The sequence below is a fragment of the Manis javanica genome, chromosome 12, assembly GCF_040802235.1.
Source record: "Manis javanica isolate MJ-LG chromosome 12, MJ_LKY, whole genome shotgun sequence".
NCBI lineage: Eukaryota > Metazoa > Chordata > Mammalia > Pholidota > Manidae > Manis > Manis javanica.
Window position 1 is genome coordinate 10,920,094 of NC_133167.1, and position 13,239 is coordinate 10,933,332.

The following is a 13,239-nucleotide window of genomic DNA, read 5'->3' on the forward strand; positions in this document are numbered from 1 at the left end:
ATCAGCACCTTACTTAATAAAAAAACAAAAAGGATTTCCCAGAAGCCCCTGAGTGCTGCGAGAATCAAGTTCTTTTCAGTTCGAAGTGATTTATTCTCTGACAATTCACCTAGAGACCTTTTTCTCCAACTGCTGAAGGTCTGGCAAGGAAGAATCTTGAGTGACATGCTCAACAGAAGATAACTTGGAAGGTCCTCTTAGTTCCCCTTTGGTATCCAACAAGGGGACAAAGTTAGAAATTAGGAAACATTTGGCTGGCTTCTTATCAAAAAAAGAGATGTTGAATCACATCTAGTATTACAGGCAGCTTTGCTCAATACAGCAGCTGCCGGGGAGCTGACTTGAGCCCTTTTCTGTTTAAGCAGACCTAGTTTTTTGCATGTCTTCTTCAGATGAATCTAACTTCTCAGGCTGAGAAGATATGTGTGAGCCATTCTGGAGAGAATGCACATTTATTTTCCTCCCTTTTAATGTTTGAACATGATCACAGTCACTATATGGGTCAGAAAAACAATGACAGTATGGTATAAATCTTCAGAGGGTTTATCAATCTGACAGAATGGAGAAGATAAAGTGGATTTTGCTAGAAATCCAATAAACTCTCTCTACCTCAAAGAATAATAAGGGTTTATGCCACTTTTCTCCTTTATTATCATCTCTCCAGTTTGCATTTTATTCTCTTTTCTGTTCACTTCCTTCATATTATAAGTCTTGCTTTATTTTCTAAAGATGTTAGGTGAACCTCAGTTCTTCTGGCCTAATCAATCAAAGACATTGGAGACTGCAGGCTGGCAATGGAAATAGTCAGGACTTAACGCTCGCAGGCCAGAGTTTGAACACAGGCTCTTCTACCCACTGGGTGGTCCTTGAGCCTCAGTTTCCTTGGATAAAAATTGAGGCTGACCTTTTCAGTGGTTGTGAGCATTAAAGATTATGGATGTGAAGCCCCCGGTGTGATTTTATTACCTTGGACACCAAATGTTAGATTTGTCAGTCAGAAGTTCATTTTCTTTAAGAAAGGAGGGACTGTTACCATGAGGAGAGAAACTTCTTTGCCAAAGACCTTTCATAGCACCCTAGAACTAAATCCTATTCTTTCATTGCACAGTGGCCCTGACTCTAGGAAGAGTACGTCTAGCTCAGTGATTTTCTCTGTGCATTGAAATGTTAATTTATGGTCATGTACTCATCAGAAAATTGCAAGTCACTGCTCTACATGCAGCAATAGGCAAAATTGAACTCCAGGACTCTGTTTCACTCTAGTGTGATGCTTCGGAGGTCTGCATTTAAAAACAGTAAATGCTTAGGCCTACCAGATAGGTTCTGTTGGCAGTTAGCAGGGTTGCTGGTGACCTTGCTCCCCACAGTGACTAGCAGATGGACATTAGCAGAGCTACCCGCTGACGACACCTAAGGTTAAAATGCCTTCGCTTGAGCTCCTGAATGTCATACTGCTGAGATGGAAGAGTTTTGTTAGGTCATTGTGCTTTAGGGTTATTTTTCACTGGAGAAAATAGACATTGTTCTTACAAGGACATAAAAAACAATAGAGGAGGATGTTAAAATTCAGTAACAAGGCTATTTTTATAATCACATTTTAAGACTTAATAAGGAAGAAACTTAACATTTAAGGAGGGGAAGATTGAATTGAGCCATGTGAACAAACCAGCCATGTAAAGACGGGACGAGAACATTTCAGGCAGAGGAACCACAGGTCCAGGAAGCCTGAGGTTGGGGTGGATTGGTGGCTGAGGAGCAGGTAGAAGGGTGAGGTAGCCACAAGGTAGTGAGCAGGGTGGGGGAGTGAAGCGTGGGAGAGGAGGGGAGGGCACAGAATGTAGGAAGGGGTAGCATCAGGCAAGGTCTTGAGGTGGGGCAGGTCGCCGCTGGGTGCCTTTCAGCAGGCGATGATATGATCACCGCAGCAGAGTGGACATAGCAGAGGCAGGGGGCCAGTTAGCAGGCTCCTGCAGGAGGACAGGTAAGAGGCGTGTGCTGGGAAGCGGCGGCAGGGAGGGAGAGAAGTGAAGGGCGTCAGGTTTTAGAAGTAGCCTTTGAATAGGACATGCTGATGGGTTCACTGGCGATTGGGACCAGAAACAATGGGGCAAAGAGAGAAATCAAGGATGCCTCCTAGGTTTTGGGTTTGTCCAAGTAGTGGACGGGTGGGGGATACGGTTACAGGGATGGGGAGGCGGGGCACGTATGGGAAGAAACAGCTTTGGGGATCAAAGCTGCAATGTTGTTTTGGCTGTGCACTTGAACCCTAGCGATGGTCTTTGGAGTCTGATGTGAATCAACACTACAGTGAAAGGACAACTTACTGTGGGAAGTAAGTTCACCCTCATGAGCAATCATGTTACTGAATAGCACATGCAAAGAGAAACCTAAATTATGGAAAAAACACAGTGTAACTCTAAAAAGCTGTTTTGACCTGCCTACTTTCCTTCTTTCCACATCTCTCAGCTCCTCCCCTCGGATGCCTTTCTCCCCTCTGCACTTCCCTGAGGAATGCCTAGAGCGGAGAATGGAGTTCTCTCTTCTCTTTCTCTGTTGGGCTATGTCCTCTTAATCTCCACTAGTTCGCAGGCCTTCTATAGTGCCCTGTACCAGATTGGTCATTTTTAAAATGAATGAGTGAATGAATGAAGGTGTGCTAAGGACCCTGGGTGTCCACTCCTGGTCAGTCTCATTTAGGCTGTAACTTGGGAGTGGGGGAGAGTGAGTCTAAGGCATGCATCAGCACTGGTTTGCTTCTGATTTGGCTTCTCTCCTGTTCATGGCACAATTTCCATGTTAGATGCTAATTTTGGCAAATGACTATAATCCCCTGGTGTGTAAATTCCTGCTCTGTTAACCTAGCCACACTTCCAGGCCCTTGAGTTCAGGACTCTCCCAGGCTCTTGCCAACTCCCTGTCCTGCTCATCCTCTTCATACTCCCGTGAACCTGGGCCTTTGATGAAGACTTGTTTTTTACTAACAGACACTTTGGCCATTTTCCTGAATGTCTAAATATTGCCTGATCCCAAGTCTCTGTTTCCAAGTTTCTTAGGAAAGTTCATCATCCCTTCCTGGACCTGCCCCGTGGCAACTGTTTGCTGGTGTTTCTGTCTGCTGTTCATCACTGTTTGGTTTAACCATATGCCACCATTAGCCCTGACCCTCACCCCAAGTCAATTGCCACCTCAGGGAACACAGCCAGTTCAACTGGTAGGCGCCTTCAACTTTCCAAACCCACAGCAGCTATTGTTCTTAATCTGGCCGAGTCAATAGGGACAAGTAATGTGATCAAACAGAAAACATGCAGGAGAAAGTAAAACATCATACAGGTGTAAAGGAAAGCAGCCGGCACCAGCCACATGGCTCCAGGGATCTGGTGATAAGGTATGTTGCTGAGATTGTGTGTGTGTGTGTGTGTGTGTGTGTGTGTGTGTGTGTGTGTGTGTGTACAAGGCTAACTGGATACATTTATCTATAAATGCTGCCATTTTTTTGTTTTTCACTCCATTCATTTTCTAGGAGAGAATTTAGGCTTTGCCACACTGTCATAGGTCAACAAACATTGACTCAACTCATACTATGCAGTCAAGTATATGCTATAACCTAGGGAGGCCAATTTCCATTTGATCGCTTTTTAACTAATGAAATTGGACCCCTGCTATGTGCCCAGCCCTGCTCTGGCTCAGGACCCTCCTTGAACATCTTTGTCCAAAATGTCAGTGGTTCTTCCTCTAGGAACTTGTAGAGTGACAGATAAATCCTTCGGTGGTTCTTCCACCCACAATATAGTTCAAATCTAGACAAACCAAATAATGAAATAAGTGAAAGGAAGTCCAACAAAGTCCTATTTTTTTTCCCCTGTGGTGATTATTTCAATTATTTGGTTTAAAATAAATATTCATTATCAAACTATTTCTACATTTCTATTTGGTGTTGGTGCTATTGCGTCTCTTTTGCACTAAAACTGGTTGATAATCCCACACTGCTCATGGTTAACGGAAGCAGCAGACGGGTAAGCGGATTTGAATAAAGAGTTGCAATATAAAGGACCACACCCTGTAACAAGTGCATCCGGGAGTGACAGAAATGTAAACACAGCTCTGGGTGAATTCAGCACTACCCACTTCCCTCATTTTTGGCCTTCACTTTCACATCCAGGTGAAATTATTTCCAGATTCAGGGCACAATGGAGTGTATGAATGTAAATCATAGCTCTCGCAAAATGTTGGGTAACGTATGGTCATTGTGGTTTTCTCGTGAGCTGCAGGAATGAACTCGAAAATATCCTCTGTACTTTTGAAGTTCTGTAGGTCTTGTTATCGCAACCCGGAAGTGTGAAATGTTTGACACTATGTCTGAAATTAAGGATTAGGCTAGTTGCTAGCTCCAAACTTTTCTTCATATTCTGCTTTTTTTCTTCCTCACTGAGTTTGAGCTTGCACAACTTGTTCAAAGGATAGCATCAAAGGATTGCTTTATCAGTTAGTTTAGGATAACAGGCCAGGGTCGAACTCTAGTCAGTGAAGGGAAATTTTTCAGACTTGGCGTTAAAGTTCAATTTGTTATTCTTGGCAAAGGGCCCAAAAGGGAAATAGAATTCATGGAAGAGACTTGCTGGCTGCTCAGCTATATGATCCAAAAGTTGCTATGAACAGATCGTAGAATGGAATGATCAAATGAACGTTCATGCGCAACTGACAGCAGGGAAGTATTCCTTTTCCCATGCATATCGTTTTCTTCAAATGCTGTTCTTAGCACTCCTTCAATAGAGCAAAGATTCATTCATTGTGAGTGCAAGAAAGAACGTCTTCATGTGGATTCAATTCTCGTGTGCCTGAGGCTATAGCATTTAGGAATGTATTTCCCCTGAGACTCAGGTTTCTGCTTCAGGTTGAAAGTGATTACTTGGCATTTAGATCAGATTGGTGATGATTTCTTCCTCTCTGTTGTCCCAAGAAGAGAAAGACCTCATGTCTGGTGCCTCTTGTGAGATGACTGAGAACAGCGGTCAGCTGAGGCAGTGCCCGGATACTCAGCCTGGGCCTGATTAGTCTTCCCAGCTCTCGTAATCTTGGTACCAACAGGTAGGAAGGGGTCACTGGAGTAGAAGGAGAGGAAGTGAGAGGAAAGAAATTGAGTAGCGAGGGTCTAAGGCTATGTAATGGATGGGCATGCTTCTGCTTGGTCCTCCCAGGCACTGTCTGCTGCTGTTGAAGGAGGCCATTGCTGGACACAAGCCCCTTGCCTCTGAGTGCAGGCCGAGCACCCTGCTGCTCAAATGGAGCCTGTCAGCCTGTGTATATGGGAAAGGTGAGCTGGGACTGGAGCCTGGTTGGGGACCCACCCTGCTCCTAAGCCTCTGGTCTCCCTGTTTCCAGTCACTCTGAGCTCTGCTGGCCGTGCTCTGCTTGGTGTCTCACTCTGCCAAGCCCAGAGGAACTTTCCCGTGTCTGGTGGAAGTTTTGTTCTTCCTCACACTGGCCCCTCGGCAAACACACATATTCTTTCCAATCTATTATTTAGTCTCAGTCATCATTACAAATGTATTTATTCTCTTAGTGGTATCGCTGTCCTCTACCATCCCACAGGGCTTTTGGGGGAAGAATAAGAATGAAAGTGTCAGCGCAAATGCAAAATCATCCAGCAATGATACACCTATTCAGAGGTAAGATATTTAAAACAATACAAATGGAAAGGTACCAAATGTGCTTGAAATCCAATTGCTCAAACATGTAATGATGATAACAGCTAACACAGAGCAATGCTCTGTGAGTTCTGAGGGCTTTGCTTAGATTAACTCATTTAATCCTCCCAATAACTCTATGAACTGGGTATAGTTACTGTATCTCTATTTTTGACAGATGAGAAAACCGAGGCACAAAGAGGTTAAGCATTTAGTCACACAGTTCCTAAGTCCCAGACCTGGATTTGAACCAAAGCAGTCTTATCCGAGTCCGTGGACTCCACCAGGACTGCACGTGGGCATCACATACACAGGTCTAAGCAAGAGGACACTCTGCATAAGAGAAAAACCATGTGGATTTGGAACCAGAGGGTCTGCTGCTAGCATATCTGAGCTCAGTGTCCTCATTGGAACATAGGGCGCATGGGCCTGCTTCACAAAGCCTTGAGCTCAGAGACTCCCATGGGAGGGCACCTAGCTCCAGGCCTGGTGCAGAATGGCTGTGCAATGAGTTTTCCTCTTCCCTCCAATGTCCACACAGGTCCTTATCCATCAGATTCCGTCTTCAGGCATATTGCTGCATGGAGGGGACAGTATTATTCGTGTCTGCTCTTAGATGAATTCTTCATTTTTTAAAAATATTAAGTGAGTGCCGTGGCTTGTACAGTAAGGGTCCCTGAAAGATATCCACGATGTGTTCTCCATAACCCATGAATTTATGAATGACATATGGCAAGAGAGACTTGGTGGAAGAGGGGTGACCTTCTAAGGTCAATCAGCTGAGCTTAAAGTAGGGAGATTGCCCTGGATTATTCTGGTAGGTCCACCATAATCACAAGAAAGGCAGGAGAGTCAGAGAGAAATTCGCGGGAAGAGGCAGGACAGATTCATGGCATGAGAGGGCCTCCACCCACTGTTGGGAGTAAAGCAGGGAATGCACATGGCTTTGAGAGGCTGAGGATGGCCCTCCGGTAGCAGCCAGCAAACAAGCAGGAGCTCCTCCTCACAGAGACAGGGCACTGAGTTCGGCCAACAACCCGAGTGAACTTGGAAGTGGCTTTCTCCCCACAGCTACTGACACCTTGATATCCGGTGACACTTTAGACCAGGCTGAGCCATGATGTTCCTGGACCTTGGACTGACCGACTGTGAGATAATGAATGTTGTTTTGAACTGCTAACTTGGTGGGAATTTGTTACCATGGCAATAGAAAACGAATACAAGTATCCAGTTTGCCCCGGGAACTCTGCTAGGTACCCGGAATATAAACTCCAAGCTACACAGATTGCTATCCGGGAAACAGGTTCACTGAAGTCCAGGTATCAGCAGGGGCTGCTTCTTTTTCAATCCTGTTTGCCAACTGTCCTCACGGTGGACCGATTGCCTGCTGGTGTGTTCCTCGGTCTCTGCAGTGGTCAGACAGTCGTAATCTCACAGGGCTTTTCTCTGGTGTTGAGGAGAAAACACTTGTGAGCTGTGGTCCGTATAGTCCTTGGGTGACCTGTGAACGCTCAGCCTTCTCCTGACACTGAAGCGCCTGTCTCCTCCCACGTGCAGCCATGCTCCTGTGCCCACAGACGTGGTTTGGAAACAGGCTGCCTCCAGTTCAGCGGGGGCACTGATTTGACAGGATCATCAAATTAGTTGCCCAAATTTGTTTTTAGAAACTATCTCCATGTGTGACTTTTCATACTGTGGCCCCTTTTGTAATTCTTTAGACAATGGTAATTATCAGATGAAGGAAAGAATTAAAATGGAAAAGACAGCGAAAGGGTTCTCACTGTACTGATCTCAGACAAATTTGAGATCGTCAGACAATTGGTTGCAACAAACCGAGGTCACATGCAAACAAATGCAATTATCTAAAAATACAAAACCCTCCCTCAGCAAACAACCTTAAGAACTGAACAAAAATATTTACATTTGCCAGCATCTGTTGAAAATCTGTATGAAATGTCTCCAATAAATCGAACAACTCTTAAGAAACACTTGGGCTAAATCACCTGAAAAGAAATAATTCATATGTACTAAAGGATTACATAAATCAAAGCCTTATTTCTCAGAATATAATCCTATAGGGAGAATTACCTCTCGGGAAAGTGTTTCCTAACTATCTGGTCTGATTTGTTATGCTAGTTAAGTCTCAGTTCATCCTATTTATTTTCTTTAGAGTACTTAACACTGCTTGGCATTATATTACTGAAGTATTTTGTTCATTGTGTCTTTCTCTTTCTAGCATCTGAGCTCCGGGAGTGCAAGACCTTGTCTATCTGTTGAGATACCATTCATGCTTCTGGCACCTACTGTGATTTTTCCTCTGGAGAATCCTTGATCTTCCTCTGCTCATGTCTTTTCAGGGAAGTAGAAGCTACCCTGGACTCCAGTCTTCAAGCATGTGCAAATACAGCCCAACCAATGAGCTCATTCCATGTGGCCGGCTGGAAGATGGGTTTGTTATGGGCACACAACAAAAGCCACACCTACCAGCGTGAATGTGATCCAATTCTGGGACTTTTGCTTCAGCTTTTGCCTTGTGTCTTAAACATGAGGATCTTAAAAATCCTCAAACATGGAGGCCAGGGCTGCTGTTGCTCAGATTGAGTTTATCACAGGGAGGAAGGTTGAGCCCGGCAATAAAGTAAAAGGAATCCTGATGGCATAACGTGAGTCCTAACTCCTGTCATGTCCAACTCAGCACAGCCATGGAGTTTTTACTTACATGGACCAATAAATATCTTTCTCAGAACAAAGAGCCTCACACTGAAGTTTAATTGATAATCTAGGTAAATCAAAGAAGCATAAAGTGTTGTGGAATAATTATATCATTAATCTGGGCATAACATTTCTAAAACTGGAACTGAAAAATCATGTGTGTGTATGTTTGGTGGGGGTGTCTACCAGCAACCGATTAGCCTGTGTTTTAGGCCCAATACATTTAGAAAACTCAAGACTGGAGAAGCGATATAGTATATTCACCACTCCCTCAAATAGCAAGTGAAATCTTTGATTTTAGGGCTTTGGGAACTGTGTAACGTTTCTTGTTGGTAGCTCTAAACCAGTTGGATAAGAACTTTCTGTTCTACATATTGAATATCAGTGACTCTAATGCAAATTACTGATGAAGTAAATTAGTTTGAGTTCACATGGTATTTCGACTTTTTGTTACTATTTTCCTGTGTATTCAGGTTACTATGGGATGGTTAACTGATGACATTTACAAAAGCAAAAAGCCCTGAATGTAGTCATGTTTTAAACATTCCTTAAGGCAAATTGATTGAAATATTGTCCTATCAGAGACAAGACAGTGCACTGCTGGGTACATTGGCCAGGTGGGGTGAGGTGCAGTAATCTAACTGGCACTATGTGAACCTGTGGTTCACAGAATTCTTTTTATTCAAGATGCTGATGTGAAGAAAAAAGAGAAAGGGGAGGAACAGCCTGTCCAGAGAATTATGTAGAGATGAAAGAACAGATTAAAAGAATCTTGATAAATTAGGAGAAAAATCAAGAATTAATTAGTCCTGCTTTTGATTATACACTTGACATGTACTGGCATTTTATTTTATTAGTGAGGATTTTTTGGGTGGGTCCTAGATGGAAGCAAGAGAAATTACTTGGAAGACCAAGTGTTGATATTCTTGAAGAATTCACAGAGAGGAGAAAAACAAGATACACTGTAGGGACAGACATTCAGGATATACGTTCAAAAGTATGTCCTAAACTGAGTGCTTCAATCCTAAAGGGGAATCTTGGCAAACACTACAAGGACCTTCAGCAAATGTCCAAAGGGAGAAGTTGAGGTTTAAGAGGGCTGGCTAAATGCCTGGGCAAGTGTTAGAGACTTGGGCCCAAGCAGACCAGGGTTCTTTTTCTGTGTTTGGACCAAATACCTCAGCGAAGAGAAAAAAACATGAATCTAGTCCATTAAGAATTAAAATATTAAGGCTGACTCAACTGTGAGCCAGTAAATAACGGACATACAATTCATCCAATTCCACACATATAATAGAAATCAAAATGCTCCAGCTTCAAAGAGGGAAGCATAAAGTGAGAATCACTGGGAGAATGTGCCCTCTACCCATCAGATCCCAAGCTTGGTCAACAGAAGGCTGGCAGATGAGGGACAGTCACCATGGAGAGACCAGAGAGATGTGCCAGGGTAAACAGTCCAGTGAAGCCTGGCAATGGGTCCTAAGAGAAAATGTGGATGGGTGGGTGGAGTAATGGAGTTGGGGACAGGCAAGTAGCAAAGATGCATAGGAGCAGGTGGTCCCAGGAAGACAGGATGCAGAACTCCAGAATTGAGAGTTTTGGCTCAAACAAGGCAACAACTCTATCTTAAAAAGCTTGGAGCAGAGGTGAAACAATAGGCACTAACGCCAAATGTGGGAGTATTGCATAAACACGATCTCTAGGTCTCCTGCAGAAGGCAGAGACTGTTGGGATGGCAGAGATCTCTTGTGGCTGGGCCTTGGTTGTGTGTTAACTGCAGTGTGAAGTTCAGTCTGCTGTGTGCATCTATGAAATCCCTATGAAATCCCAGATCTGGAGATCAGAGGGCCATGGGGTCAAACAGGGCAAAGAAGCTCATTACAGATCTTCATTCCTCACAGTCTGTTACTGGCCATTCTCTCTTCACTACTCTTGGATGAGTTTTTCTTCATAGTTTCAGCTTCTAGCTATACACTGGGACTTTCCTCATTGTGTGCTCTCTCTCTCTTTCAATAAGTAGATGGTTATATGTATATAGTAGCTATCTATCTATCTATCTATCTATCTATCTATCTATCTATCTATCTATCTATATCTATCATCTATCATCATCTATCTACCATCTATCATCTCTGTGTCATCTGTCTGTGTAGCTATCATCTATCCATCTAAACTGAATATTAAAAATTGTCCTCAAATATCCCTAGGATCTCTTTGGCCCCAACAGCATAGGATATAACTATGCAACCCCAGGATATTTAGGAAGCTATCTTGAAAGACTACCTTGTTAGAGATTAATGATTCATGTAATCTCATTACTCATTCATTCATCTCTTCAATCAAAACATATTTATTTAATGGAACAGATGAAATCCCTGCTTTCATGGAACTTACATCCTATAACTACAGTTTCATTTCTTAGTCCTGAATCTCTAGACATTTCAGATTCAGTGTGTTCTGAAGTCATGTCACATTAATAAGAAAATACAATTTGTTGTGTTGTGTGGTTGGTCTGAAGTGCTGTGTACCTTCACTGGCTTTTCATTAAACAAACAACTGTTTGACCTGAGAAAGTAGCTTGTAAACATCTTCAACAGTTTCTATGTCTTTATTAAACTAAAGTGCCTCATTCTCCCACTTTCCAAACAGTCTATCAATGAGTGATGTACAAATTTAAAAAAAAGACAATCTTTAAGAAAAAACTTTTTTCTGTTCTCTATTAGAGATTCTTATGGACAATGCAAATAACCATAAATAATAAAATCATGTATGGCCCTACTACCCAGAGATAATCAGTACTCATCACTGTTATCATCCTAGGCATGGCTTTCCAGTGTTTTACATACGTGTATAGCTACCCTGTACTGTTTTTTGTTTTTCTTTTTATATATTATACTACATATTACCTTTCCATATTATTAAATATATTTCTATAGTAGTATCTTCATGGCTGTCTTGAATCCCAGCCTATAGATGTACTGTAATTTATGTAATTAATCTCACATTGCTTGAATATAAATGGTCTCCAATATTTTCACTGTTACAAATAATGCTACATCAAACACCTCACATTGTTATTTTTGTGTCTATTTTCCCTAAGACAAATTCCCAGAAGAATTTATGGTTCAAAGGATATATAAAATGTTTAATGCTCTTATTATGTGCACTGTCAAATTTCATTCCAGAAATATTTAACCCCAAAACTTGCAATGTACAATGATGATCAATTCCTTATTATGACAAGAACCTGACTATATAAGCTCTCTGATAAGTGGATGCGATTGAATCAGTTGTTAAGCCTTTTATTTTCCTTTCATCGTATGTATCCTTCCTCCGGCAAATGAAATAGAATATTTCATATTCAGAATAAATACCTGAATTTCCGGCAAGGTCCTGCTAGACCATGTGTAATGATGTATTGGATAAAACTATTTTCAAAAATTTATTGAAATTTGTTAAATGTATCAAGTGGCCTGAGCCCTGATGTCAGGTTGACCTCATACTGATTGGACTCTTGGCTTGTAGTGGATCATGGAGCATTCTGGAACTCTAAGGAGTGCGTGTATGTTTTCTTAGCAGTTCTGGCTACAAGAAGCTTTGTTTCCTTAGCATCCAGACAGAAAGCAGATGAGATTCGTGGCTACTCCCTACACCCGTTATTATTCTTGAGCCATATTAAAGCCAAAATATTTTGAAACCTCAAAATATGGGTTATGGAACCTCTTTTTTTGCCTTTCATTTTGAATTCCTTCTGGTATGTCTTTACGTATTCTTCCTAATTTCTTAGACTCTTATCCACAGATCTGAAGCAGATCTTCAACTTCTTGCATTACTGTAGCTCAGAAAAAGCTCACTGGTAGGGACGTGCGGTGGCTTAAACCTAGCCATTCATGTTTCACTGCTCCTCCCAAGAAGATGTGGAGTCTATTTTCCTTCCTTTTGAATTTGGAGTGTCCTTGTGACCTGCTTGGATCAACAAAAAGTGAAGGAAGGTTAGTCCTTGAGAAGTCTAGCAATTTCTACTTTTCTTCTCTTGGAGTGCAGCTGCCCTGCTGTACAGAAGCTCAAGCTAGACTACGGGGTGGTAAACTGTGTGGAGAGAGGTCTTGGTGAAGGAGAGGCCGTCTGTGATGCTCCGGCTCCAGGCGTGGCTCAGGTCAATGCTGAGACCTCAGCTACCACCACACTCATGGACCTAAAGAACTGCCCGGCTCAACCCAGCTGGCCCATAAAATTATGAGAAATTAAAAAACTATATGTCATTTTATGCTAGGAAATTTTGGGGTGGTGTGTTATCCAGGAACAAAACAACCGAAACAGAAAGGTAAATGTGCAATTTCGATTACAGTAAAATTGACTATAAAAGAAGTAAATGATAGAGCATATGTGGATTTCAACACTTACATGGAGAAGCCACAGAAGGCCTCCCTGGAGGAACATTGCTCAACTTGAATTTTGAAGACTGAATCAGAGTTTCTGGGCAGATGAGGTGGAATGAACAGCCTGAAAGAGGACTTAGAGGTATGCAAGAATGGGACATCCTGAGGGGCACCGAAAACCTGGTACGGATAAGGGTTTGATCTCATAGTCTAGAGAGCAACTCCTTAAAATTAGGAGGAATGATAACAATGATCTCACATTTTTCTTTCTTCCAGATCATTTTATCAGGAGAAAGAGCCTGCAGTTGATGCATTTCACTTACTCTCGTACTACAGGGCTGAACATTTTCTCAAGTATTGAGACAGAGAACTGCTTTTGTTGAAAGACGACGTCTGATCCTCATTTACTATCCTAGCTAAATGATTAATTCATTCCAGAAACAAAAACAAAGACGCAGTCATAT

General features: G+C 42.4%; 1 long non-coding RNA gene across 2 annotated transcripts in view; it reads left to right on the plus strand.

Annotated features, from left to right (window-relative positions):
- Positions 1-12,172, plus strand: part of LOC108405408 (uncharacterized) — a 30,765-nt gene extending 18,593 nt beyond the window's left edge. Inside the window, exon 4 of one of the 2 annotated variants that reach the window (XR_001855171.3) lies at positions 7,921-12,172. This is a non-coding gene — a long non-coding RNA (uncharacterized lncRNA). The remainder of the gene's footprint in view (positions 1-7,920) is intronic. The other variant, XR_001855170.3, reaches the window with a different exon arrangement.
- Positions 12,173-13,239: the final 1,067 nt, after the last annotated feature.